Raw genomic sequence first — 21,160 nt, 5'->3', positions numbered from 1 at the left:
AGTTTATAGCAATACAAGCCCACCTTAAGAAGCAGGAAACATCTCGAATAAACAACCTAACCTTGCACCTCAAGCAATTAGAGAAAGAAGAACAAAAAAACCCCAAAGCTAGCAGAAGGAAAGAAATCATAAAAATCAGATCAGAAATAAATGAAAAAGAAATGAAGGAAACAATAGCAAAGATCAATAAAACTAAAAGCTGGTTCTTTGAGAAGATAAACAAAATAGATAAACCACTAGCCAGACTCATCAAGAAAAAAAGGGAGAAGACTCAAATCAATAGAATTAGAAATGAAAAAGGAGAGGTAACAACTGACACTGCAGAAATAAAAGAGATCATGAGAGATTACTACAAGCAACTCTATGCCAATAAAATGGACAATCTGGAAGAAATGGACAAATTCTTAGAAATGCACAACCTGCCAAGACTGAATCAGGAAGAAATAGAAAATATGAACAGACCAATCACAAGCACTGAAATTGAAACTGTGATTAAAAATCTTCCAACAAAGAAAAGCCCAGGACCAGATGGCTTCACAGGCGAATTCTATCAAACATTTAGAGAAGAGCTAACACCTATCCTTCTCAAACTCTTCCAAAATATAGCAGAGGGAGGAACACTCCCAAACTCCTTTTACGAGGCCACCATCACCTTGATACCAAAACCAGACAAGGATGTCACAAAGAAAGAAAACTACAGGCCAATATCACTGATGAACATAGATGCAAAAATCCTCAACAAAATACTAGCAAACAGAATCCAACAGCACATTAAAAGGATCATACACCATGATCAAGTGGGGTTTATTCCAGGAATGCAAGGATTCTTCAATATACGCAAATCTATCAATGTGATAAACCATATTAACAAATTGAAGGAGAAAAACCATATGATCATCTCAATAGATGCAGAGAAAGCTTTTGACAAAATTCAACACCAATTTATGATAAAAACCCTGCAGAAAGTAGGCATAGAGGGAACTTTCCTCAACATAATAAAGGCCATATATGACAAGCCCACAGCAAACATCATCCTCAATGGTGAAAAACTGAAAGCATTTCCACTAAGATCAGGAACAAGACAAGGTTGCCCACTCTCACCACTCTTATTCAACATAGTTTTGGAAGTTTTAGCCACAGCAATCAGAGAAGAAAAGGAAATAAAAGGAATCCAAATCGGAAAAGAAGAAGTAAAGCTGTCACTGTTTGCAGATGACATGATCCTATACATAGAGAACCCTAAAGATGCTACCAGAAAACTACTAGAGCTAATCAATGAATTTGGTAAAGTGGCAGGATACAAAATTAATGCACAGAAATCTCTGGCATTCCTATATACTAATGATGAAAAATCTGAAAGTGAAATCAAGAAAACACTCCCATTTACCATTGCAACAAAAAGAATAAAATATCTAGGAATAAACCTACCTAAGGAGACAAAAGATCTGTATGCAGAAAATTATAAGACACTGATGAAAGAAATTAAAGATGATACAAATAGATGGAGAGATATACCATGTTCTTGGATTGGAAGAATCAACATTGTGAAAATGACTCTACTACCGAAAGCAATCTATAGATTCAATGCAATCCCTATCAAACTACCACTGGCATTTTTCACAGAACTAGAACAAAAAATTTTGCAATTTGTATGGAAACACAAAAGACCCCGAATAGCCAAAGCAATCTTGAGAACGAAAGAAGGAACTGGAGGAATCAGGCTCCCAGACTTCAGACTATACTACAAAGCTACAGTTATCAAGACGGTATGGTACTGGCACAAAAACAGAAAGATAGATCAATGGAACAGGATAGAAAGCCCAGAGATAAACCCACGCACATATGGTCACCTTATCTTTGACAAAGGAGGCAGAAATGTACAGTGGAGAAAGGACAGCCTATTCAATAAGTGGTGCTGGGAAAACTGGACAGCTACATGTAAAAGTATGAAATTAGATCACTCCCTAACACCATACACAAAAATAAGCTCAAAATAGATTAAAGACCTAAATGTAAGGCCAGAAACTATCAAACTCTTAGAGGAAAACATAGGCAGAACACTCTATGACATAAATCACAGCAAGGTCCTTTTTGACCCACCTCCTAGAGAAATGGAAATAAAAACAAGAGTAAACAAATGGGACCTAATGAAACTTAAAAGCTTTTGTGCAGCAAAGGAAACCATAAAGAAGACCAAAAGACAACCCTCAGAATGGGAGAAAATATTTGCAAATGAAGCAACTGACAAAGGATTGATCTCCAAAATTTATAAGCAGCTCATGCAGCTTAATAACAAAAAAACAAACAATCCAATCCAAAAATGGGCAGAAGACCTAAATAGACATTTCTCCAAAGAAGATATACAGAGTGCCAACAAACACATGAAAGAATGCTCAACATCACTAATCATGAGAGAAATGCAAATCAAAACTACAATGAGATATCATCTCACACCAGTCAGAATGGACATCATCAAAAAATCTAGAAACAATAAATGCTGGAGAGGGTGTGGAGAAAAGGGAACCCTCTTACACTGTTGGTGGGAATGTAAATTGATACAGCCACTGTGGAGAACAGTATGGAGGTTCCTTAAAAAGCTACAAATAGACCTACCATATGACCCAGCAATCCCACTACTGGGCATATACCCTGAGAAAACCATAATTCAAAAAGAGTCATGTACCAAAATGTTCATTGCAGCTCTATTTACAATAACCCAGAGATGGAAACAACCTAAGTGTCCATCATCGGATGAATGGATAAAGAAGATGTGGCACATATATACAATGGAATATTACTCAGCCATAAAAAGAGACGAAATTGAGCTATTTGTAATGAGGTGGATAGACCTAGAGTCTGTCATACAGAGTGAGGTAAGTCAGAAAGAGAGAGACAAATACCGTATGCTAACACATATATATGGAATTTAAAAAAAAATGTTATGAAAAACCTAGGGGTGAAACAGGAAAAAAGACGCAGACTTACTAGAGAATGGACTTGAGGCTATGGGGAGGGTGAAGGGTAAACGGTGACAAAGCGATAAAGAGGCATGGACATATATACACTACCAAACGTAAGGTAGATAGCTAGTGGGAAGCAGCCGCATAGCACAGAGAGATCAGCTCGGTGCTTTGTGACCGCCTGGAGGGGTGGGATAGGGAGGGTGGGAGGGAGGGAGATGCAAGCGGGAAGAGATATGGGAATATATGTATATATATAACTGATTCATTTTGTTGTGAAGCTGAAACTAACATACCATTGGAAAGCAATTATACTCCAATAAAGATGTTAAAAAAAAAAAAGAAAGAAGCAGGAAACATCTTGAATAAACAACCTAACCTTGCACCTCAAGCAACTGCAGAAAGAAGAACAAAAAAACCCCAATGCTAGCAGAAGGAAAGAAATTATAAAAATCAGATCAGAAATAAATGAAAAAGAAATGAAGGAAACGATAGCAAAGATCAATAAAACTAAAAGCTGGTTCTTTGAGAAGATAAACAAAATAGATAAACCACTAGCCAGACTCATCAAGAAAAAAAGGGAGAAGACTCAAATCAATAGAATTAGAAATGAAAAAGGAGAAGTAACAACTGACACTGCAGAAACACAAAGGATCATGACAGATTACTACAAGCAACTCTGTGCCAATAAAATGGACAATCTGGAAGAAATGGACAAATTCTTAGAAATGTACAACCTGCCAAGACTGAATCAGAAAGAAATAGAAAATATGAACAGACCAATCACAAGCACTGAAATTGAAACTGATTAAAAATCTTCCAACAAACAAAAGCCCAGGACCAGATGGCTTCACAGGCAAATTCTATCAAACATTTAGAGAAGAGCTAACACCTATCCTTCTCAAACTCTTCCAAAATATAGCAGAGGGAGGAACACTCCCAAATTCCTTCTACGAGGCCACCATCACCTTGATACCAAAACCAGACAAGGATGTCACAAAGAAAGAAAACTACAGGCCAATATCACTGATGAACATAGATGCAAAAATCCTCAACAAAATACTAGCAAACAGAATCCAACAGCACATTAAAAGGATCATACACCATGATCAAGTGGGGTTTATTCCAGGAATGCAAGGATTCTTCAATATACGCAAATCTATCAATGTGATAAACCATATTAACAAATTGAAGGAGAAAAACCATATGATCATCTCAATAGATGCAGAGAAAGCTTTAGACAAAATTCAACACCCATTTATGATAAAAACCCTGTAGAAAGTAGGCATAGAGGGAACTTTCCTCAACATAATAAAGACCATATATGACAAGCCCACAGCAAACATCATCCTCAATGGTGAAAAACTGAAAGCATTTCCACTAAGATCAGGAACAAGACAAGGTTGCCCACTCTCACCACTCTTATTCAACATAGTTTTGGAAGTTTTAGCCACAGCAATCAGAGAAGAAAAGGAAATAAAAGGAATCCAAATCGGAAAAGAAGAAGTAAAGCTGTCACTGTTTGCAGATGACATGATACTATACATAGAGAATCCTAAAGACGCTACCAGAAAACTACTAGAGCTAATCAATGAATTTGGTAAAGTGGCAGGATACAAAATTAATGCACAGAAATCTCTGGCATTCCTATATACTAATGATGAAAAATCTGAAAGTGAAATCAAGAAAACACTCCCATTTACCATTGCAACAAAAAGAATAAAATATCTAGGAATAAACCTACCTAAGGAGACAAAAGACCTGTATGCAGAAAATTATAAGACACTTATGAAAGAAATTAAAGATGATACAAATAGATGGAGAGATATACCATGTTCTTGGATTAGAAGAATCAACATTGTGAAAATGATTCTACTACCCAAAGCAATCTATAGTTTCAATGCAATCCCTATCAAAGTACCACTGGCATTTTTCACAGAATTAGAACAAAAAATTTTGCAATTTGTATGGAAACACAAAAGACCCCGAATAGCCAAAGCAATCTTGAGAACGAAAAAAGGAGCTGGAGGAATCAGCTGACTTCAGACTCTACTACAAAGCTACAGTAATCAAGACAGTATGGTACTCGCACAAAAACAGAAAGATAGATCAATGGAACAGGATAGAAAGCCCAGAGATAATCCCACGCACATATGGACAGCTTATCTTTGATAAAGGTGGCAGGAATGTACAGTGGAGAAAGGACAGCCTCTTCAATAAATGGTGCTGGGAAAACTGGACAGGTACATGTAAAAGTATGAGATTAGATCAGTCCCTAACACCATACACAAAAATAAGCTCAAAATGGATTAAAGACCTAAATGTAAGGCCAGAAACTATCAAACTCTTAGAGGGAAACATAGGCAGAACACTCTATGACATAAATCACAGCAAGATCCTTTCTGACCCACCTCCTAGAGTAATGGAAATAAAAACAAAAATAAACAAATGGGACCTAATGAAACTTCAAAGCTTTTGCACAGCAAAGGAAACCATAAACAAGACCAAAAGACAACCCTTAGAATGGGAGAAAATATTTGCAAATGAAGCAACCGACAAAGGATTAATCTCCAAAATTTACAAGCAGGTCATGCAGCTCAATAACAAAAAAACAAACAACCCAATCCAAAAATGGGCAGAAGATCTAAATAGACATTTCTCCAAAGAAGATATACAGAATGCCAACAAACACATGAAAGAATGCTCAACATCATTAATCATTAGATAAATGCAAATCAAAACTACAATGAGATATCATCTCACACCAGTCAGAATGGACATCATCAAAAAATCTACAAACAATAAATGCTGGACAGGGTGTGGAGAAAAGGGAACACTCTTGCACTGCTGGTGGGAATGTGAATTGGTTCAGCCACTATGGAGAACAGTATGGAGGTTCCTTAAAAAACTACAAATAGAATTACCATATGACCCAGCAATCCCACTACTGGGCATATACCCTGAGAAAACCAAAATTCAAAAAGAGTCATGTACCAAAATGTTCATTGCAGCTCTATTTACAATAGCCCGGAGATGGAAACAAGCTAAGTGCCCATCATCGGATGAATGGATAAAGTAGATGTGGCGCATATATACAATGGAATATTACTCAGCCTTAAAAAGAAACGAAATTGAGCTATTTGTAATGAGGTGGATGGACCTAGAGTCTGTCATGCAGAGTGAAGTAAGTCAGAAAGAAAAAGACAAATACTGTATGCTAACACATATATATGGAATTTAAGAAAAAAAAATGTCATGAAGAACCTAGGGATAAGACAGGAATAAAGATGCAGACCTACTGGAGAACGGACTTGAGCATATGGGGAGGGGGAAGCGTGAGCTGTGAAAGGGCGAGAGAGAGTCATGGACATATACACACTAACAAACGTAGTAAGGTAGATAACTAGTGGGCAGCAGCCGCATGGCACAGGGATATTGGCTCGGTGCTTTGTGACAGCCTGGAGTTGTGGGATAGGGAGGGTGGGAGGGAGGGAGATGCAAGAGGGAAGACATATGGGAACATATGTATATGTATAACTGATTCACTTTGTTATAAAGCAGAAACTAACACACCATTGTAAAGGAATTATATCCCAATAAAGATGTTAAAAAAAATATATCCAACCCCCCAAATGTAAAACTTCACCATGTCTAGCATCCAATCAGAAATTATCAGTCAAAAAACATTGTTGATGTATACACTTTACATGGGTAAATTGAATTGTGGGTTGATTATATCTCAATAAAACTGTGAAAATATTACAAAGCAGGCAAATAAACATGAAATATGATGAATAATGAAGAGAAAAATCAATCATTTGAAACTGATGCAGAACTGACACAGATGTTAGAATTAGCAGATAAGGGCATTTAAAGAGTTATAACAATATTCCATATGTTCAAAAAGTTAAAGAGAAACATGGAAGATGTGACAACCACAGTGTCTGAGATGAAAAGTACACTCGAAGGGAATAATAGCAAATTAGATATCACAGAAGAAAAGTTTGGTGAAATTAAACATAACCTAGCAATAGAAATTGTCCAAAGTGAAACAAACAAACGGGGGGGGGGGAAATAAACTCAGAATCAATGATATATGAAACAATTTAAAGCAGTTTAATATATGTGCTGTTGGAGTCCTATAAAGAGAGAGGAGTATAGGAAAAAAATCTGAGAAATACTAACCAACTATTTTACAAATTTGATGAAAATTGTAAACTCACAGGTCTAAGAACCTCAACAAACCTTAACACTGTCAATGTAAAGAAAACTATACCAATTCACATAACAATAAAGTTTCTCAAAACTAGTGATAAAACTTAAAAACTGACAAAGGAAAAAGGACACATTACATACAAAGGAACAAACGGAAAGATGACAACAGATTTCTTGTTACAAACAGTGCAAACAAGGAAACTGGAGCAAAATTTTTAAAGTACTGAAAGAAAAAAGTATCAGACTAGAATTCTATAACTGCTCAAAATATCTTTGAAAAAATTTGATTTTTATATGCAGTATTCATCATCAGGAGACCTGCACTACAAGAAATGTTAAAGGAAGTCCTTAAAGCAAAAAGAAAATGATACTAGATGGAAATATGGTTCTACACAACAAAGTAAAGAATACAGGAAATAGTAATAACATGAATAAATACATAATATTATTTAAATTTATTCAAAAGATAATTGACTATTTAAGCAAAAATAATAACAAAGGAGTATGGAGCTTATAATACATGTATAAGTAAAATACATGAAAAAAATTTCACAAAGGCCAGGAGGGCAGAAATGGAAATATATTATTATGTCTTTTACAATATATATGCAGTGAATAATATCATTTAAAGGCAGACTGTAATAACTTAAATCCTAAAGCAACTACTAATAGGTAATAAGCCAACAATGAAAATAAAATGAAATCATTTAAAAATCAATTAATCCAAAAAAGGTAAAGAAAAAGGAAGATGGGAACAAAGCTCAGATGGGACATATAGAAAACAATTAGCAAGTTGGTAGATTAAAACCTAAGCATATTAATGATTAGATGACATGTAAAAGATAAGAATACCTCAATAAAAAGGCAGTTTGTCAGTTTGAATAAAAAGGTGACACTCACCTCTATTCTTCCTATAAAGACTCAAATAAGTTAGGTAAAATAAGTAGATAGAAAATCAGCAAGTATATATATTTGATCAACACTTTCAGTCATCTTGACCTAATTTATATTTATAGAATACTCTACCCAACAATAGCAAAATACACATTCTTTTCAAGTGCACATGGAATATTTACTAAGATAGACCATAGTCTGGGCCATAAAACAAGCAATTAATTTTAAAGGATTCAAGTCACAAAAAGTATGTCCTCTGACCACAGTGGAATTTCCTTTAAAATCAATAATAAAAAGACCTCTGGAAAATCCCTAAAATTTTGGAAACTGAATAACATACATCTGGATAACCCATAGGTCAAAGAAGAAATTAAAATGAAAGGAGAAAGTATTTTGAACTGAATAAAAATGAAAGCACAACATATCAAAATTTGTGAGATGTCAATTCAGCAGTAATTAGGGGAAGTTTACAGCACTAAACACCAATATTAGAAAAACAGAAAGGTCTCAAATCAATCATGTTTGTGTCTACCTTAAACAACTAGAAAAAAGAGCAAATTAAACCAAAATTAAGCAGAAAAAAGTAAATAAATATCAGAGAGGAAATCAATGAAACAGAAAACAGAAAACTAATAGAAAAAAAATCAATGAAACCAAAACATAATTTTTTGAATAGATCAATAAAATTGATTAAACTCTAGCCAAACTGATCAGGAAAAAAAAAGAGAGAAGACACAATTACCAATATCCAGAGTGAAAGAGTGGATATCACTAGAGATTCTACAGATATTAAAAGGATAATAAGAGAATTTATAAATAATCTTATCCATTATATTCAACAACTTGGATGAAATTGAAAAATTGCTTGAAAGATACAAAGTATGAAAGCTCATTCAAGAAGAAATAGATAATGTGAATTTCCTTGTATCTATTAAGGAAATTGAATTTGCAGTTAGAAATCTTCCCATATAAGAAGCTTCAGGTCCAGACAGCTTCACTGGTGAATTCCACCAAACATTTAATGAAGAAATAATTCTAATTCCACGCAAACACTTTCTTAAAATTGATAACAATGGAATACTTCCCAGCTCATTCTATAAGGCCACAGTTACCCTATTAACAAAACCAGACAGACATAACAAGAAAAGAAAACTACAAAACAATATTTCTCATGCATCTAGATGCAAAAATTCACAACAAAATTTTAACAAATCAAATCCAACAAAATAGACAGTATATAATAACCACGTGGGGTTTATCGAAGAAATGCAAAGTTAACTTAACATTTTAAAAAACAATGAATGAGATTAATTGTATTAACAACCTAAAAAAAATGGTCACCTGAATAGTCCTAGAAAAAATACTTGACAAAATCCAACACCCATTCTTAATTTTTTTTTTTCCATTCTTAATTTTTAAAAAAAGAACTCAGCGTACCAAGAATAGAAGGAAAATTCCTCAACATGATGAAGGGCATCTACAAAAAAATAAGAGCCAACACCACACCTAATAGTCAAAAAGTTAATGATTTCTCTTTAAGATTAGAAACAAGACAGAAATGTCCATTTACGTCATTTTATTCACTGTGTAATAGAGGTTCTAGTCACAGCAACAAGGCAAAGTAAAGAAATAAAAGCACCCAGATTGGAAAAGAAGTGGTAAAACTGTCTTTATTTGCAACATGATCATATATGTAGGAAACCTGATTAAACTTAACAAAAAATCTATTAGACCTAATAGGTGAATTTAACAAGGTTGTAGAATAAAAAATCAACATACAAAAATCAAAGTATTTTTGATATACAGTACTAGAAACAAATAATCAAAAACTGAAATTAAAAACAGTACCAAAAATAAAAACAGTACCATTCACAATAGCCTCAAAAATATTAATTATTTGGGGAAAAACCTACCAAAATATGTGAAAGACCTACACATGAAAAACTACAAGATATTGGGAATTCTCTAGTAGTCCAGTGGTTAGTACTCTGTGCTTTCACTGCCGGGGCCTGGGTTCGATCCCTGGTTGGGGAACTAAGATCCCGCAAGCCATACAGCATGGCCAAAAAAAATCATCAACTTGAGATGTCTGTTATAAAATAAGAAAAACTACAAGATATTGATAAGAGAAATTAAAGAAGACCTAAATAAATGGACCAATATACTGTGTTCATGGATTGGAAGACCAAATATTGTTAAGATTTCAGTTCTCCCATAATTGAAGCATAGATTCCATACAACCTCACTGCAAATTTCTGCAGGCTTTTTGTAAAAATTGACAATTTGATTCTAAAATTCATGTGGATAGAAAAGGACCTAAAATAGACAAGTTAAAGAGTTTTAAACAAGTTTAAAAGAGAACAAATCCTTGGAAGATTTATACTGTTTTGCTTCAAGACTTATTATAAAGCTACTGTAATCAATACAGTGTGGTATTTGTGTAAAGACATGCAAATAGGAACAGAATAAAATGATCAGAAATAGACCTGAGGCAGGAAAGACAGGGCCAGGCCCAAGGACAGCCTCTTCATGCATAGGCATTAGGTAGAAGGCAAAGCCACCTCCTTGCTTTGCACTTAATGAGGTCATGACTCATGGAGGAATGTCATCTAAAACAGAAACTTTGTGCATCTGGGCAAGAAACTCTGACCTTGAAAACTGTGGAACATGTGCAAATAAAAATGCACAGGTTGCTTATGATTGGGTAAAAGACAATGCAGCCCACCCCAGCCTCCTCAGTTTTGTGGTCAAGAGGATTTCCCAGCCCAATACATGCCCAAAAGTGGTCTCAAGTTGTCCCATAGTGACACTGGCAGCATTGTAATATCATTAGCATTGTGGGTTTTTTTTTAACATCTTTATTGGGATACAATTGCTTTGCAATGGTGTGTTAGTTTCTGCTTTATAACAGCATTGTGGTTTTGAACCCCCCCTTCCCCTGCCATGAGTTTTGCTTAGGTACTCACAAGAAAGATTCAAAATGGAGCCTGGTGGAAGTCCAAATAAGGAATTGCAGATGACAATCCTAGGAGAAGGAAAAGGGGAGTCACCCTAATCTAATCCCCGGAAGATTAACCCCATATTAACAACCTGAACTGTCCCTGTAGTGCATTCCTCACTCGTGAGGATGCCCACACTCTTCTTCTATACGTGTGTAACTTTTGCTTCTGCACTAAATAAACTGCTTCTTTGGGTGCTCTCCCACATGTACTGTGCTTCTAATAAACCCTGTATCTGCTTTGCAATCTTGGTCTCTTTGCTGAATTCTTTCTTCAAAGGAGAAAAGGACCAAGGTTCTTTCACTTGCCAAAATCAGACCCATACATATATGGTCAATTTTTTAAGTGCAAAAGCAATTCAGTGAAGGAAAAATAATCTTTTCAACAAATGAGGCTGGAAAAAAACTTCAACCTGTATCTCATATCATATACAAAAATTAATTCAAAGTGGATCATAGACGTAAATGTAAAACTTAAAACTACAAAATTTCTAGAAAAATATTTAGGAGAGATCCTTCATGACCTTGGATTAGGCAAAGGTGTCTTAGATATGACACCAAAGGAACAATCCATAAAAGAAAAAAATCTGATGTACAGAACATTATCAAAGTTAAAAATCCTGCTCTAACAAAGACACTATTAAAGAGAATGAAAAGACAAGATGCATACAGAGAAAAAAATCATACACAGGATACCATATATTGTATATCATGTGTATGCTATATATGCACACACACACACACACACACGAACACACACTAAAGTATTTGTACCATAATATGTAAAGAATTCTCAAAACTTAATAATTTTTTACAAGTCTCAATAAAAAATTAGGCAAAATATTTGAACATACACTTCAGGAAGATATAAAGAGAGCAAATAAGTACATAAAAAGATGCTCACCATAGTCATTAGGGAAATACAAATTAGAACTACAATGAGATACCATATACATCTATTCAAATGGATAACATCAAAAAGACTCACCATAGCAAGTGTTTGGTGAGGATGTGGAGCAACTGGAATTCCCATACACTGTAGTGGAAACATAAAACCACTTTGGGAAAGAGTATGGCAGATTCTTAAAAAGTTCAACATACACATTTCATATGATCCAGCTATTAACCTTTAAATATTCACTTAAGTAGAATGAAAGCATATATCTCTACAAAGACTTGTACTTAAATGTTCATAGCATCTTTATTTGTAATAGCCCAAAACTAGAAACAACCCTAAAGTCTATCAACAGGTGAATGGATAAGCAAACTGTGATACAACCACACATGGAATACTACTCAGAAATAAAGAGGAATAAACTACTGATACCCACTGCAACATGAACAAATCTCAAAATAATCATGTTGAGTGAAAAAAATCCAGAAAAAAATGAGTGCAATACTCATTTATCACCATACTTATATAAAACTCTAGAAAATGAAAAATAATCTATATTAACAGAATGCAGATCAGTGGTAGCATGAGGATAGGTTTTTGCAAGGGGAGGGATTGGCAAGAGGGAGAGATCATAAAGGGGCATGGGAAAATTGTTAGGATGATAGATATGTTCATTATCTTGATGTGGTTAGGTGGTGTTGATGGTGTCATGGGTGTGTACATATGTCAGAACTTATCTAATTATACATTTTAAATATGTGCACTTAATTGCATAGCAATGTCCTCAATAAAGCTTTTAAAAGCAAAAAAGAAAAGGATAAACAAAACTCATTGCTCTATAGCATCTCTCTGCTGGCACAGTGGATGTGCTTAAATATATTACTATTTTTTTTTTTTTTTTTTTGCGGTATGCGGGCCTCTCACTGCCGTGGCCTCTCCCGTCCCGGAGCACAGGCTCCGGACGCGCAGGCTCAGCGGCCATGGCTCATGGGCCCAGCCGCTCCGCGGCATGTGGGATCCTCCCGGACCGGGGCACGAACCCGCATCCTCTGCATTCGCAGGCGGACCCTCAACCACTGCGCCACCAAGGAAGCCCCTAAAATATACTATACTCTTATGGTAACTTTATAGCATGTGGTTGTAAACTCCCTGAAAGCAGGGACAATGTTTCATACACTGTTATTATTATTATTTAAAAATTTTTTCCAGAGTATATTGATCAGAGTTCTAGCAGAATTGGTGAAATACTCAAATTGGTTAACTTTAGGAGATTTTAATAAAGGGACCTTTTACCAAGATGAGGTCAGAGTTTATGGATCTCACAGGGTTAGTACATTATGAGAGGCAGGTTACAGTGAAGTTTTGTTATCGTTCCTAGGCCTGAGAGTGTGAGGGAAAGATGTATTTACCAGAACCTGGACTCAGAAAGAGCTATGTGGAGAGGGCTGTGACCTTTGGTAGGGGTTACAGACAGCTTCAACAAGGCTGCAGTTCTGGGGGAGTAACTAAATGAAGTCACCATTCCAATCTCCTGCTGATACTTCTCATTGGACAAACCTCACCAGAAATCAGAATGCGAGGAAGGCCATATAGTATATACAGGTCAGTCTCCTGAGACAGAGAGAAGGGCACAGAAGAGTAGAAGACGTGTCTGGAGGAGCGAATAGAGACATGCAGCACACAGGGCATCTAGAACTATGTTGAACGTGTGCTCACTTTGCAAATTCTTCTTATCTGATTGATGAACTGCTGATTTTTAAAACTTGACAAAACCATAATATTCTGCTTTAGAAGTATGACTATGCATTGGCATTTGAAAGCACTTCTTTTTTAGGACCATCTGCAAATTCAATTGACAGTTATTTTCTCACTATTGCCTCCTCTGCCCTTCTAGTTCCTTTAAAATTATGCCAGATCAAAAATTTCCAGAATTATTTCTTGATTTTTCTTTTAAAGTATTCTTCACAACAGAGATTAGGTAAAATGTAACCTTTAGAGCTCCGATTTTTTTTACTGTCCCTTTAAACGTTTCCATATTCAAATAAATTGTGGAAGTTCTAAATTAAACAAAGCTAAGCCAATTTATGCTAACATTTCTTAGTGCTCTTAATATGTAACTGTGCTTGATGACTCTCCTAGAATAGGTAAAAGACATAGTATTTCTGAAGCTTATTTGACTGGATTATTTTTATCTTGAGAAACTAGTGTTCTATGGAGCTCTCTGGAAAACACAGGAAAGACATGGGCAAAGAAGTCAACAGTGCTCCAAGGCTCCATCCATTCATAAACAAACAAAAGAGGGTAGCAATTACCAAGGTCCTTGTAATGTGAAATGTGGATGAGGATGTAGGTGGGGGTCTTGGGAACACTGGAGGCAGGTTCCTGGATAGGTACTGGGTCAGCTCTCAGTAAAATAAGTTCACAATTTCAACTATGGAACTTTATATTCTGGTCTTAATCCAGAGTGAAACTAGTTTTGTTTCTTTGGTTAATCCTTGGAAAAGGAGACAGCAGATGCACCTTTGACAACAGTGGTCAGAAGAGAGCAAATATAAGGAGAATTATTTTATTGCTTATGAAAGGTGGGTACCAAATTGCTAAAATCCAGAATATTTCTTTGACAGTCCCTCCATCTACCCTATCAGACATTCATACCTACATGAAATCATCGTTAGACAACCCTTAGTATTCCATCAGTTGACAAGAATTAACTCAGGAGTTTTTAATGGGTCTATTCTGTAGTGATTATGGAGACAACACACACACACACACACACACACACACACACACACACGATCTCTATCAGTAAGATACTCTAGGTATATTTTGAAAGACTCAGATGGAACTGTGCGTGAAAAAAGACAGTATTAAATCAAATATATTTTTATTGAGGTATGATTGAAATACTATATTAGGTATACCACATAATGATTCAATATTCATATATATTGCAAAATAATCACCACAAGTCCAGTTGACACTCATCACCATACGTAGTTACAATTTTTTTTTCCTGTGATAAGAACTTTTAAGATCTACTCTCCTAGGAACTTTCAAATATACAATACAGTTATTATAGTTATTAACTATATAGTTATTAACTATAATAACTATAATATATAATTTATATTATATAATTATAATTGCTTCTGCACTAAATAAACTACTAATTATATATAATATAATATAAATATTATATTATATAATAAAATATAATAACTATAATAACTAATAACTATAATGTAGTTATTAACTATAATCACCATGCTGTGCATTACATTCCCATGACTTATTTATTTTATAACCGGAAGTTTGTATCTTTTGACTCCCTTTAATGTATTAATAAAATATTTCAACGTTCTATACTGATACAATAAATTATGAATTACATATTATAGGCAGTTGGTATGAAAGGAATTTCAGAAAAGAGAAAATAACATGAACTACTGTCATCAAGGAAAGCTTCCTGTAGGAGATGTGTGGTAAAGAGATTGGCCACCTGACCCCTCACAGCTCTTTTCAAGGTGCCTGGCAATGAAGAGGATGGGCTTGGTGGCTCCCCATCCCTCCATCTGGTGGAGCTGCTCAGGGTCTTAGCTTACCACGAAGTCTCTAGGTGATATGAGCAAAGGCATGCAACCCCCCTGAAAAGCTGATGCCCAAGCTCAGACTCTCTATAACCCCCAGCCCATATATGATTGCTTTCATAGTTGACCTATAGAGAGGTGAAGCAGCAAAGGTACATGAGTTTCTCTCCTGAAGCATAAACCCTAATGTTTCCCACCATTCAAGGCTCAAGCATTCCTCTCTGTGGGATGATGAAAGTGTAGGGGACTGTTTGTATTGACCTGTGAGGTCAAGATTGCATCATGTTGATCCCTGTTTGTTTCCAGGGCCCATCACAAAAGAAACTTTCTTTTTTCCTCTTTTCTTCCTCACCCCAAATAACATTTTTATTTATTTACAGAGTACTGATCATATTTTCTTTGAAAAGGCAACAGTAATAGAAGTTTAAGGGGAAGGAACTACTGTACTGTCCAGTACCTAGGTTAACAAAACCAAGTGGCATTAAAGAATAAGTGTGGGTTGAAAGCCATTGGATTGCAATCATATTCTGTGAGAATGATTTCTAAGGAACTTAGGCTTTTAGTGCCCCCTAACCCAGTTCCTTCCTAGTTTGCACTCCTTTAGGCTAACCTTTTCTCCTCAAAGTCATAAAATCATAGAATATTAGAGTTGGAAGGGACATTAGAAGATATCCAGGTTAAGACCCTCAAGTTTAGGGAAATTAAGTGACTTAAATAAGGCAGAATGAATTCTCCTGACTTCCAGTCCAGTGCTCTTTCCATTGGGCCACACGGCGACTTGAAATCAAAGAGAAACAGATGCAAGCAGAGAAGAACCCAAAGCATGATCATGAAACGCTAACTTGAAAATCATCTGGCTATATGCAGATGCACAGGCTCTTGACAACTGTTTCATGTTCCTGAGGGTTGCCCTTAAGAATATCCTAATGAAGACATCTTAGAAACAAGAATGGTATCCACGAGAAGTGAAAATCTATTTACTGCTTTTTTTTTTGTTGAATTAAAGAATACCTAGATTTTCGGGATAGCAATTCCTGTCTCCCAGGAATGCATTGAGCACTAATCCTAGAAATGGTTCCTTTAGCCCTTACCTTTAGGGGAAAAATTATGGACCGGCCACTGAAAAAAGTACTGCCTTCTCCATTACATCCATACATATTTATCCAATCTGTGTGCAATGGAGGGGACAGCAGTAGCTCTGGCCACTATTGCTCTACAGTACTAAGCAGAGGGAACAAAAATTCAGTGTTCTAAATCCTGGATCACATACAGAAAGGAGGGAACCACAAGATGAACTGAAAATGGGTCACTCAAGTGCTAAGAGCGACTTTTCCCTCCAGGCCTTTTCCCCTGATCTTCTATCCCGTGTCCTACTCCTCCAGAGGCAGGAGTTCTTGTGTGTGTTCAGATGTGTATGTTCACATGCGTGTGTATTATACCCCTCCATCCCAAACATAGCCTCATCCTATCTGTAACAAATCATGCCAATCTGAAGAGGACAGTTTCAGAGCCCCTAGTTTTTTTTTTTCTTATATACAAAAATTATTACCTCCTTTTTTTTTTAACATCTTTATTGGAGTATAGTTGCTTTACAATGGTGTGTTAGTTTCTGCTATATAACAAAGTGAATCAGCTATATATATACATATATCCCCATATCCCCTCCCTCTTGCATCTCCCTCCCATCCTCCCTATCCCATCCCTCTAGGTGGACACAAAGAACCAAGCTGATCTCCCTGTGCTATGTGGCTGATTCCCACTAGCTAGCTATTTTACGTTTGGTAGTGTATATATGTCCATGCCACTCTCTCACTTTGTCCGAGCTTACCCTTCCCTCTCCCTGTGTCCTCAAGTCCATTCTCTAGTACGTCTGTGTCTTTATTCCCGTCTTGCCCCTAGGTTCTTCATGACCAATTTTTTTTTTTTAGATTCCATATATATATGTGTTAGCATACGGTATTTGTCTTTCTCTTTCTTACTTACTTCACTCTGTATGACAGACTCTAGGTCCATCCACTTCACTACAAATAACTCAATTTCGTTTCTTTTTATGGCTGAGTAATAGTCCATTGTATATATGTGCCACATCTTCTTTATCCATTCATTTGTTAATGGGCACTTAGGTTACTTCCATGGTCTGGCTATTGTAAATAGAGCTCCAATGAATATTTTGGTACATGACACTTTTTGAACTCTGGTTTTCTCAGGGTATATGCCCAGTAGTGGGATTGCTGGGTCATATGGTAGTTCTATTTTTAGATTTTTAAGGAAGCTACATACTATTCTCCATAGTGGTTGTATCAATTTACATTCTCACCAGCAGTGCAAGAGGTTCCCTTTTCTCCACACCCTCTCCAGCATTCATTGTTTGTAGATTTTTTGATGATGGCCGTTCTGACTGGTGTGAGATGATATCTCATTATAGTTTTGATTTGCATTTCTCTAATGATTAATGATGTTGAGCATTCTTTCATGTGTTTGTTGGCAATCTGTATATCTTCTTTGGAGAAATGTCTATTTAGATCTTCTGCCCATTTTTGGATTGGGTTGTTTGTTTTTTTGATTTTGAGGTGCATGAGCTGCTTGTAAATATTGGAGATTAATCCTTTGCCAGTTGCTTCATTTGCAAATATTTTCTCCCATTCCGAGGGTTGACTTTTCATCTTGTTTATGGTTTCCTTTGCCGTGCAAAAGCTTTGAAGTTTCATTAGGTCCCATTTGTTTATTTTTGTTTTTATTTCCATTTCTCTAGGAGGTAGGTCAAAAAGGGTCTTGCTGTGATGTATGTCATAGAGTGTTCTGCCTATGTTTCCCTCTAAGAGTTTGATAGTGTTTGGCCTTACATTTAGGTCTTTAATCCATTTTGAATGTATTTTTGTGTATGGTGTTAGGGAGTGTTCTAATTTCATTCTTTTACATGTACCTGTCCAGTTTTCCCAGCACCACTTCTTGAAGAGGCTGTCATTTCTCCACTGTATATTCTTGACTCCTTTATCCAAGATAAGGTGACCACATGTACTTGGGTTTATCTCTGGTCTTTCTATCCTGTTCCATTGATCTATATTTTTGTTTTTGTGCCAGTACCATAGTGTCTTGATTACTGTAGCTTTGTAGTATAGTCTGAACTCAGGGAGCCTGATTCCTCCAGCTCCATTTTCTTTCTCAAGATTGCTTTGGCTATTCAGGGTCTCTTGTGTTTCCATACATATTGTGAAATTTTTTGTTCTAGTTCTGTGAAAAATGTCAGTGGTAGTTTGATAGGGATTGCATTGAATCTGTAGATTTCTTTGCATAGTGTAGTCATTTTCACAATGTTGATTCTTCCAATCCAAGAACATGGTATATGTCTCCAACTAGTTGTATCATCTTTAATTTTTTCATCAGTGTCTTATAATTGCATATGGGTCTTTTGTCTCCTTACATAGGTTTATTCCTAGATATTTTATTCTTTTGGTTACAGTGGTAAATGGGAGAGTTTTCTTCATTTCAATTTCAGATTTTTCATCATTAGTGTACAGGAATGCAAGAGATTTCTGTGCATTAATTGTGTATCCTTCTACTTTACCAAATTCATTGATTACCTCTAGTAGTTTTCTTTTAGCATCTTTAGGATTCTCTATGTATAGTATCATGTCATCTGCAAACAGTGACAGCTTTACTTCTTTTTTATTTTGGATTCCTTTTATTCCTTTTTCTTCTCTGATTGCTGTGGCTAAAACTTCCAAAACTATATTGAATAATAATGGTGAGAGTGGGCAACCTTGTCTTGTTCCTGATCTTAGTGGAAATGGTTTCAGTTCTTCACCATTGAGGACGATGTTGGCTGTGAGTTTGTCATAATGGCCTTTATTATGTTGAGGAAAGTTCCCTCTATGCCTACTTTCTGGAGGGTTTTTATCATAAATGGGTGTTGAATTTTGTCGAAATATTTTCCTGCATCTACTGAGATGATCATATGGTTTTTCTCTTTCAGTTTGTTAGTATGGTGTATCAAGTTGATTGATTTGCGTATATTGAAGAATCCTTGCATTCCTGATAAACCCCACTTGATCACAGTGTATGATCCGTTTAATGTGCTGTTTGATTCTCTTTGCTAGTATTTTGTTGAGGATATTTGCATCTATGTTCATCAGTGATATTGGCCTGTAGTTTTCTTTCTTTGTGACATCTTTGCCTGGTAGTGGTATCAGGTTGATGGTGGCCTCGTAGAATGAGTTTAGGAGTGTTATCCCTCTGCTATATTTTGGAAGAGTTTGAGAAGGATGGGTGTTAGCTCTTCTCTAACCCCCAGCAGTTGTAGAAGTCTGAAAAGGCATGTGAATGGAGTCAATTTCTACCCCATCCATGTCTCCTGACCCTTATGCCTTTGGCTATGAGTGCCTAAAAAGGAAGTACAGAACTTCACAATGGTATAACACATTCATACTCTGATGTGACTCTCCCAAGCACCGTATGAGATGAGATTAGGCAGGCAATATCCCCGTTTGACATTGAGACAGCTAAGGCTTAGGGAAGATAAGGTGAATTACCGAAGGTCACCCCGATGGTTAGTAGCTGAAGTGACTACAGAGCCTCATAGTTTCTCCAAGTGCCTAACTTCAGGGTTTTAAAAGCAAGGTTTTGACCAAAATCATGGCCTCAAAATTCGTTGATTTGCTGCAAGGCCATTCATGATATTATGTGGCTATTGGGATGAAAGTAAAAGAGGACCCCATGATCATCTTTCCTGTGTTATGCCTGCCATTTCTACAACTACAGAGGAACATCCTTGGAGAACCATTTTAATGCTACTCCACAAACCGGCTCTTGGCATTTCTAGAAAGAATTATTCACCAAAGAAAACTTTAGCTATTATTATTTATAACTGAGGAAGTAATAGTGACTCTGACCACCACCATGTGTCATGTTCACAGATTGTGTAGGGGCCTTTGGGAAAACAATACCTGCTAAGCCTTGATAGAGCTGTAAACAGAAGGCTCAAACTGTGCTCTACAATCTGTCTGTGGGATATGACCTGTAATCTTCATTATAAAAAGAGAGAACATTGTTCTTTGTGCCTTTCAATAGGTAATTCACTTTGAGTCAAAGAGATTGTGGATAAAAATGTCCTGTGCTTTTGAAATTTACAACCTACTGGACAATAGTCTCCCAGTGCTACAAATGCTAGTGAGAACAAGAAGTCCTTGGGCCTCCCCCCACTGCCCTCTCCTCTTTCCTCTTCTCCCCAACACCTACCTGCTTCCTCCACCTGTCCTTCCCACTGCCTCCAGCCCCCAGGGCTGCTTTTGTGTTAACTCCCATTGCCTTCACAAAGAGTGTCCCACTGTCACTCCCAAACAATGACCAGTGTCACAGATGAAACCTCAGGCACTTTGATCTGCTGAACTCCAACTTGAAAAATGTGGCAATTTAAAAAATCCTCCTGTCTGCTAAATTTTCATCAAGGGAATAAGATTCAAAATCATGTTCTTTTTCACAGAAATGTTACTACCCTGTGGGTGTCAACAGAGGAAGTCTGCTGCATCCTACAGTGACTGGAATGAAAACCTCCCTCCTCATCAGCAAAGAACAAGCTGCTGGGCAAATCCTCACCTACCAGAACTGCACAGTC

Source organism: Leucopleurus acutus (assembly GCF_964270905.1).
Source record: "Leucopleurus acutus genome assembly, chromosome: X".
Lineage (NCBI taxonomy): Eukaryota > Metazoa > Chordata > Mammalia > Artiodactyla > Delphinidae > Leucopleurus > Leucopleurus acutus.
Note: the sequence above shows the minus strand (reverse complement) of the source record.